Below are 7,986 nucleotides of genomic sequence, written 5' to 3'. Positions count from 1 at the left end.
AATGTCCATGCTCTCATCAAATCTGCAGTTTCATAGAGAAGGTTGGTAGGAAGCCAAAAAAAAAAAAAAAAGAAAAAAAAAGAAAAAAAAGAAAAGAAAAAAAAAAGAAAAAAAGAAAAAAAAAGAAAAAAGAAAATAAATATGGATTTTAGAAACTAGTAAGTGGTAAGAAACCTGTGGTATCATGTTTTATGTGGATGATCGGAGGGTGAGTTCTGAGAAGGTGATTTAGTGTGGAGACCTGGCTTGTGAGAAGGGGCCGGTTGTGGTAGGGGCCGGGGGCCTATGCTCCAGGCAGAGAGAGCTGTGAATGCAGAGACCCCAAGTGAGGAACTGACTTGGTGTATTGAAGTAACTGCAGAAAGTCACAGGGAACAGTGGTCAAGATGAGGCTGAAGAGTGGCAGAAGCCAAATTATTCAGGACTTAAAGTCCAGGGCAATGGTCTGGGTGACATGATTTGATTTATATTTTATTCTGATACTTAATCTTTGAACACTGAGGTTGGAGGGTACTTTAGAACTCAGAGGTGACTTCTGGAGCTCAGAAGCTTCAGGGATGGTTAGTGACAGAACCAGGACAAGCACTGCTCTGATTTAAACAGTGTCCATTGTCCTTGTGATATTTCAGCCCTTCTGCAGGCACCTCCAGAGCTGAACATATTGGAAATATTGGGGAACATGCTGGATCAGGTATTCTTTTTAAAAATGGAGATACAATTGACATAAAACATTGTTTAAGTTTAAGGTGTTGGTTTGATATATTTATATATAGCAATATGATTATCACACTAACTTTAGCTAATACCTCCATCATGTCACATAATTGTCACTTATTTTTTGTGGTAGACATTTAAGATCTAGTCTCCTAGTAACTTTGTAATACAATATTGTTAAGTATAGTCACTGTATATTGGGTCCCCAGATGGACTCATCTTCTAACTGCAAGTTTGTATGCTTTGGCCCAATCTCTCCATTTTATCCACCCTGAGCCCCTGGTATCCATCATTCTACTCTGTTTCAGCTTTTTAATATCCCACTTATAAGTGATACGATACAGTATTTTTCTTTCTTTGTCTAACTTCTCTCACTTAGCATAAATGCCATCAGGGTCCCTCCATGTTGTTGCAAATGGTAGGATTTCCTTATTTCTCATGGCTGAATAATATTTCATTGTGTGTATACTATTAATTTTTTTTATCTATTCATCTGTTGATGGACATTGAGGTTACTTTCATGTAGTGGCTATAGTGAGTCAAGTGGCAATGAACATAGGAGTGCAGATCCTGTTTTTATTTCCTTTGGATATATATACTCAGAAGTGGGGTTGCTGTATCATATAATAGTTCTCTTTTTAAATTTTTTTTGAGATTTTTTTTTTAATTCATGAGAGACACAGAGAGAGAGAGAGAGAGAGAGAGAGAGAGAGAGAGGCAGAGACACAGGCAGAGGGAGAAGCAGGCTCCATGCAGGGAGCCTGACATGGGATTCTATCCCGGGTCTCCAGGATCACGCCCTGGGCTGAAGGTGGCGCTAAACCGCTGAGCCACCCGGGCTGCCCTCTTTTTAAATTTTTGAGGAAAATCCATACTCTTTTCCAGAGTGGCTACAATATTTTGTGTTCCTGCCAGCATTGCACGAGAGTTCCAATTTCTCCACATCCTCACCATCATTTATTAACTTTATTATTTTTAAAATAAAAGCCATCTAAACAGGTGTAAGGTGACAGCTCATAACAATTTTGATTTGCATTTCCCTGATGATTAGCAATGTTGAGCCTTTATTTTATTTATATGGTATATCACATTTACTGACTTGCAGATGCTAAACTAACCTTGGATTATTCTGGAGATACATCCCACTTGGTTACATTTTTGAAACATACCATATTCTTATTATGTTTATTGTCTATCATCCCTTGCTGGAAGGTCAGTTCCAGGAAGGCAGTAATCCTGGCCCATTGATTTTCCCTGTTGGGTTCCAAGAGTCTGAAAGACTGCCTGGTGTATGAGAGGCTCTCAGTTAAAGTTTCCTGGATCTGACCCCAAAGTCCCAGCTCTAAACCCTAAATCAGTAGCTGGGTGTGAACTTGAACTCTCATTGGACTTTCTATGAAGCCCAGGTTCTTAATGGGTTCTCCAAAGCACAAGTTCCCAGCCCTGGTACGATGAGATTTGTCTCATCTGGGGGATACAGAGTTTGTTCCCAAATGGCCAGAATTGACCTTCCAGGAAGCTGTGTATCCCTCCTGCCTCTCCATATCTGTGCTTCCGTTGCTGGCAGCTCTTGGTGATGCTGTTTCCTTGGCATGGGTACATTGGAACAAAGGCAAGGGCTGCCTGACTTCTAGGGGCTTTTTCCTTCAGGCAGCTGTTGACAGAATTTTCCTGCAGGGAGTGGAACTGGAGAGACAGAGAGAGTGGTGTGTGTGTGTGTGTGTGTGTATAAGTGCACATGTGCACACATAGTGCATGTGGAGACAGAGAAGCTGTATGTGCAAAGTCCCTGAGGTGGGAACTGCCTTAGGTATCTGAGGAGCAGAAAGCGGTCCTTCTGAATGGATCAGACTGGACTGAAATGATGCAGGCAGGGGAGAGTGGGGAGAGGCCCTACGTCCATGAGCTCCAGGGGCAGGGGAGTGCTAGGTGGAGCCTGGCTATCCCTGACCCTTGGAACAGCTGCCCCTCCTCTCCTGCCCTTGCTTTCTTGGGACCCTCCCTCCTCTGGGGCTCTGACACGCTTCACAGTGACCAAGTCGGTCTCTGATAACAGATATGACATCAGGCCTGGAAAGCCATTCAGGCACATCCTTTCACTTTACAGAAGCTTGAGGCCCGGAGAGATTGGGTGACTTGTCCAAAATCACATAGGAAGTTGGTGGCAGATTCATAATTCTTAGACCCAAACTCTTTCTACTATTGGAACTTGTTTCTTCTTTCTCTTTTCCTTTCTTTAATAAAGTACTTTGATTCTGGAAAACAGTATGGAGGTTCCTCAGAAAGTTAAAAACAGAACTACCCTACCACCCAGCAATTGGTATTTACCCAAAGGATACAAAAATACAGATTTGAAGTGGGGTACAGGCACTCTGATGTTTATTGCAGCATTAGCAACAAAAGCCAAATTATGGAAAGAGCCCAAAGGTCCATTGACTGATGAGTGGATAAAGATGTGATGTGCACACACTGGAATATTACTCAACCATCAAAAAGAACGAAATCTTACCATTTGCAGCCACGTAGGTGGAAATAGAGGGCATTATCCTAAGCAAAATGAGTCAGTTAGAAAAAGAAAAATACCATAAGATTTCACTCATATGTGGCATTTAAGAAACGAAACAGATGAATACATGGGAAGAAAAAAAGAGGGAAGCAAAGCATATGAGACTCTTTTTTTTTTTTTAAGATTTTATTTATTTATTCATGAGAGATACATACACACGGAGAGGCAGAGACACAGGCAGAGGGAGGAGCAGGCTCCATGCAAGTCCCACATCAGGGACTTAATTCCAGGTCTCCAGGATCACCTGGGCTTCAGGTGGCACTAAATGGCTGTGCCACTGGGGCTGTCCCATATGAGACTCTTAAAGATAGAGAACAAGCTGAGGGTTGATGGAGGGAGGTGGGTGGGGGATGGGCTAGATGGGGGATGGGCAGTAAGGAGCACACTTCATATATGAGCACTGGGTGTTGTATATAAGTGATGAATCACTGAATCCTACTCCTGAAACCAATATTGATTGCACTGTATTAATTAACTAGAATTTAAATAAAAATTTGAAACAACAACAAAAATGTACTTTCCACGGAGCAGGTATGACATTAAACACTTTCCACTCCTTACATGCCTTAACTCTCCAGGAATGAGGCAGGTGCTGCAGCCATCTATACTTCACAGCTGATAAGCTGAGGCTCAGAGAGGGAGGAAATTTTCCCAAGGTCAAGTAGTCAGGATTCTAACCAGGTCTGTTTGCCTCCCGACCTGGCATCAGGCCCCGCCCCTCTCTTCCCTTCACTGATGCGCCAGCTAGAGGTTGCAGAGCTCTATGGCTGGCAGGGAGGTAGAGTGAGCAAGGCGGACCCCAGGCTGCTCCCCCTCGTCTCTCCCCAGCCTCAGAGGAAGTGACCATCTGGGCCTCACCCCTAGCACTCAGGATCCGGGTGAATTAACCTCTGCCAGAGCATGTCTCTCCCAGAGTTCCTGGGCCCAGAACCCACTGAGGGGTCAGCTTCCTGCTGCTTGCAAGCTTCTAGGGCTGCTGACTTGCAGTTGCAAATTTGCCCTTCATTGTCCTGCATAGGTGGCTTAGCCCTCCTGGTGGTGCAGACTCACTATTCCCCACAGAGCTTATTTAGCACTCTCCATAGCCACTGCCAGTATCAGGGGCCCTACTTGATAATATTCAAAGTGCTTTTCTTATGAAACATCTCTTATTGTCCTCTGTGGGATTCATATCACTGTGATCCCTATTTTCACAATGAGAAAAGCTGAAATCTGATGTTAAAGATATGTTAAAACACCCATGGCCATAGAACTGGCAGGCAGTGGAGCTGGAGCGCTGGCCATGCTAGCATTCCCCAGATTTGCCAGTTTGGGGTAGTGGCTGCCATTCTGTGACTGTGTATGTTTTCCTTAATCAATCCTCTATTTTTGCAGCTGAGGAAAATGAGACTCAAAGGGCTGGGACTTGCTCTGGATCTCCGAGCTGGCAGGTAGGAGATCAGCGAGGCAAATCATGTGTGTGATTCAAGCTGTGAGGGATTGAATGGTGTCCCCCCAAAATATGTGTTTAAGTCCTAGCCCTTGGCACCTCAGAATGTGACCTTACCTGGGCACAGGGAATTGCAGATGTAATTTGTTAAATTAAAACAAGGTCATACTGGATCCAGAATGAAGGATGTCTTCATAAAAGAGAAATCTGGATATAGATGTGCACACAAGGAGAATGCCATGTGAAGAGAGAGGCAGAAACTGGGGTGATGCTTCTACAAGCCAAGGAACACCAAATATTGCTAGTAAACTGCCGGAAGCTGGATGAAGAGGCCAGGGACAGTCTCCCTCACAGCCCTAAGAAAGAACCAACCCTGGCAGCACCTTGATTTCAGACTTCTGGCCTCCAGGACTGGCAGACAGTGAACTTCTGTTGTTTACTCCCCAACTTGTGGTACTTTGTTACAGCAGCCCCAGGAAACAAATACACAAGCCCATGTTCTTAATGACTCCATGGCACTGCTTTCTGTTCCCAGAATCCTACGTTTTTTTGAGCTGAGAGGATTTTACTTCTAAGTTCCAGACAAAAGGAATAATAACCAACCCCCATGAATCCCACTGTGACAGCCCAGAGGTGGGAGGACCATGGCTCAGCCAGGGGTGTTGGGCAGGAGGAGAGCACTCTCCATGGTACAGAGAAAAATGCAACTTTACAGCCTTAATGAGCGTGCGTGATGCCTGAGGGGATGTGGGCTGACCGCCTCACTCCCTCACTCTGGAGAGGCTGACTTTTGGAATATTGGTTAGACTAGAGCATTCTGATGTGTGAGGATCCTAGGAGGACCCAGGGCATGAAGACGTGCTGGACTGAGAAGTGGGAAACTATTCTACTGCTCAACATGCTACGTGACCTTGGGACAACCTCCTGCCCTCTCTGGGCCTCAGTGAAAAGATTTGACTAGATGATGCCTGATGGTCTTGAAAATTTCCATCTTTAATCTGATCTAAAGGAAGAAGAAACAAAGGGAACCTTGTCATTTGGAAATATCAAAGAACTCACTTAAGGGGAGCTTCTTTCCAATTTGGTTTCATGTGTGTTGATGAGGCAGGTTGCCCATTCCTCAGCATGCCAACCACCAACTGTGTCTTCCCTTGACTTCCAAAGATCTCATTTCAGGATAATGATGATGATGGTGCTGATGGCGATGAATAAACACTATGTACCTATAGGGGGAAAAACATTTAAAACATGTTTGAGGCTCACTCTCAAGGAACTTACAATGATTTTTTTTGAGCTGGGGCCACAGCCAGTCGTTGCAAGATCTTGGACTAGTCCCGGTCTCTGTCTGGTTTTTCTACCTGTGATGTGACAGTATTGGGATAGATCTGTGGTTCTCAGACTGTGGTCCCTGGACCAGCAGGCTTCATGTCACCCCGAACTTGTTGGACATGCACATTCTCAGATTCTGCCCCAGACCTGCTGGGAAAGAAGAACCTTTCTGGCTGCTTTCCTCCCTTTGGAAACTTTTAACGCCTCCCTTTCATCCCTCCTTTCTCTCAGTGTCCTCTGATGACAGGAGCTTATTAAGATGGGGGATTTTCCACAGGCTTGTTTCAGAGGTCCTGGGGAGGAGTTTTAATTGCCAGACTTCATACCGAGGGTGTTAACATTTATTAAAGTCAGCTCCTCTGATTGCCTTTTAACAAGGCAGTGACTGTGCATAGGAGATAACACTGGGCACAGCCCGGTGAGGCCTCAGCGGTGGCTTAAAATAATCAGGCCCCAGGAAAATAGGAAGGCAGCCCGGTGTGGTGGTGGTGGTGGTGCCACAGCCCTGGCTCCCTGCCCCAGCTGATGGAGGGCACAGCTGTAGGGGTCTAGGGTGGCTTCCCTCAACAAGCCAGGTACAGGAAAATGGAAGAAAAGGGCCCGGGAACAGAGCTGTTGCAGAGCCTGCCTCCAGCCAGCCAAAGCTCTCAAATAGCTCTGCCTCTCTCCTTGCATAGATCAGAACCTTACACTTGCATAATTTTGAGGGGAGGGATAGGACCAGGTAAAACACCTATTGTCGGGTAGTGGAGAGTGAACTTGCATTCAAGGCCCTGGATCTAATTTTGGTTTGCTGCAGCATCCCATGGGCCTTTGCTGCAGGACCTCGCCTCCTGGGTGGGCCCCATAGGCCACAGCACTGATTCTCCCAACTGCATTCTCCTGGTCTCAGGGCACAGCCATTATGCTGCTGGGTCAGATCTGCAGGGCTGAAGGGTTCTCACTTCTGCTGGGGGCAGTGAGGAGCTGGGTACTCTTCCCATCCACCTGGAGTGGCTCTGGTTTCATCTGCTTTAGGCCACAGAGGTGTTACAAGACATTCTCACAGAGTGAAAAGCAAAACAACATGGCTGGAAACCCCTGTGCTTGGTGGCTGCTTTTGCTGGGTCCTGACCTCCTCATCCCTCCCTCCCAACTTGAGCCTTCTCTGAATTCCCCATCTTGGTGAAAGGCAGGGCCAGCCCACCACATGTCCCTTCTCTCCCTCCCTTGTCCCCAAATCCCATTTGTCATTACATGTTGCTGATTCTTCTGCCCAGTGGTTCCAGAACGCATTTCCTTTTCTGCTCTTCATGACTGCCCTGGCTTAGGTTTGGATTTATAGTGGATGCTCTGAATTGTTCCTTCTGTTTCTGGCCCTGCTACCTCCAACCTTTCTTCCCTTGGCTAGAGTGATCTTGCTGAATGTCACTGTGAGCTGAGTATTCCCCTGCCCATGCTTCCCTTTGCCCATCAAATGCAAGCCCCTTGGTTCAGATTTCTGGGGCCCTCCATGAGCTGTGCCCATCTTTCCAACCTTAGCACTTGCCTCTTGCCCTCTCTGCTCAGCCAAACCAAACTCCTCCTGGTATCCTCAATACTTTTTGAGAGTTAGTTCAGGTGGCATTTCCTCTCTGGGACCTTCCCTGGCTCCCCTGGGCACAAGAAATAATTCTCTCATCTGTCTGTGTCTTGTAAAGCTTGTATCCCCTAAGATTATAACTGATTGCAACACCTGTATTTCCTACAAGCCTGTGAGTTCCTCAAGGGTATAGAGAGCATGAATGATCCAACTTTGTACCTATGATATGTAGCAGGTACTTCACCTGGACTCTTTTGAAATGAATTCTGCAGGGATGCTCAAATAACCTCTTTCATCCTGTCCCCACCCCTGTGTTCAAAGTGCACTGGCATTTGCGTGGAAGTTGATAGTCAAATATTAATTGAGGCTGCCATGTTGGTGAAAAGT

The sequence above is a fragment of the Nyctereutes procyonoides genome, unplaced genomic scaffold, assembly GCF_905146905.1.
Source record: "Nyctereutes procyonoides isolate TBG_1078 unplaced genomic scaffold, NYPRO_anot_genome, whole genome shotgun sequence".
Lineage (NCBI taxonomy): Eukaryota > Metazoa > Chordata > Mammalia > Carnivora > Canidae > Nyctereutes > Nyctereutes procyonoides.
Note: the sequence above shows the minus strand (reverse complement) of the source record.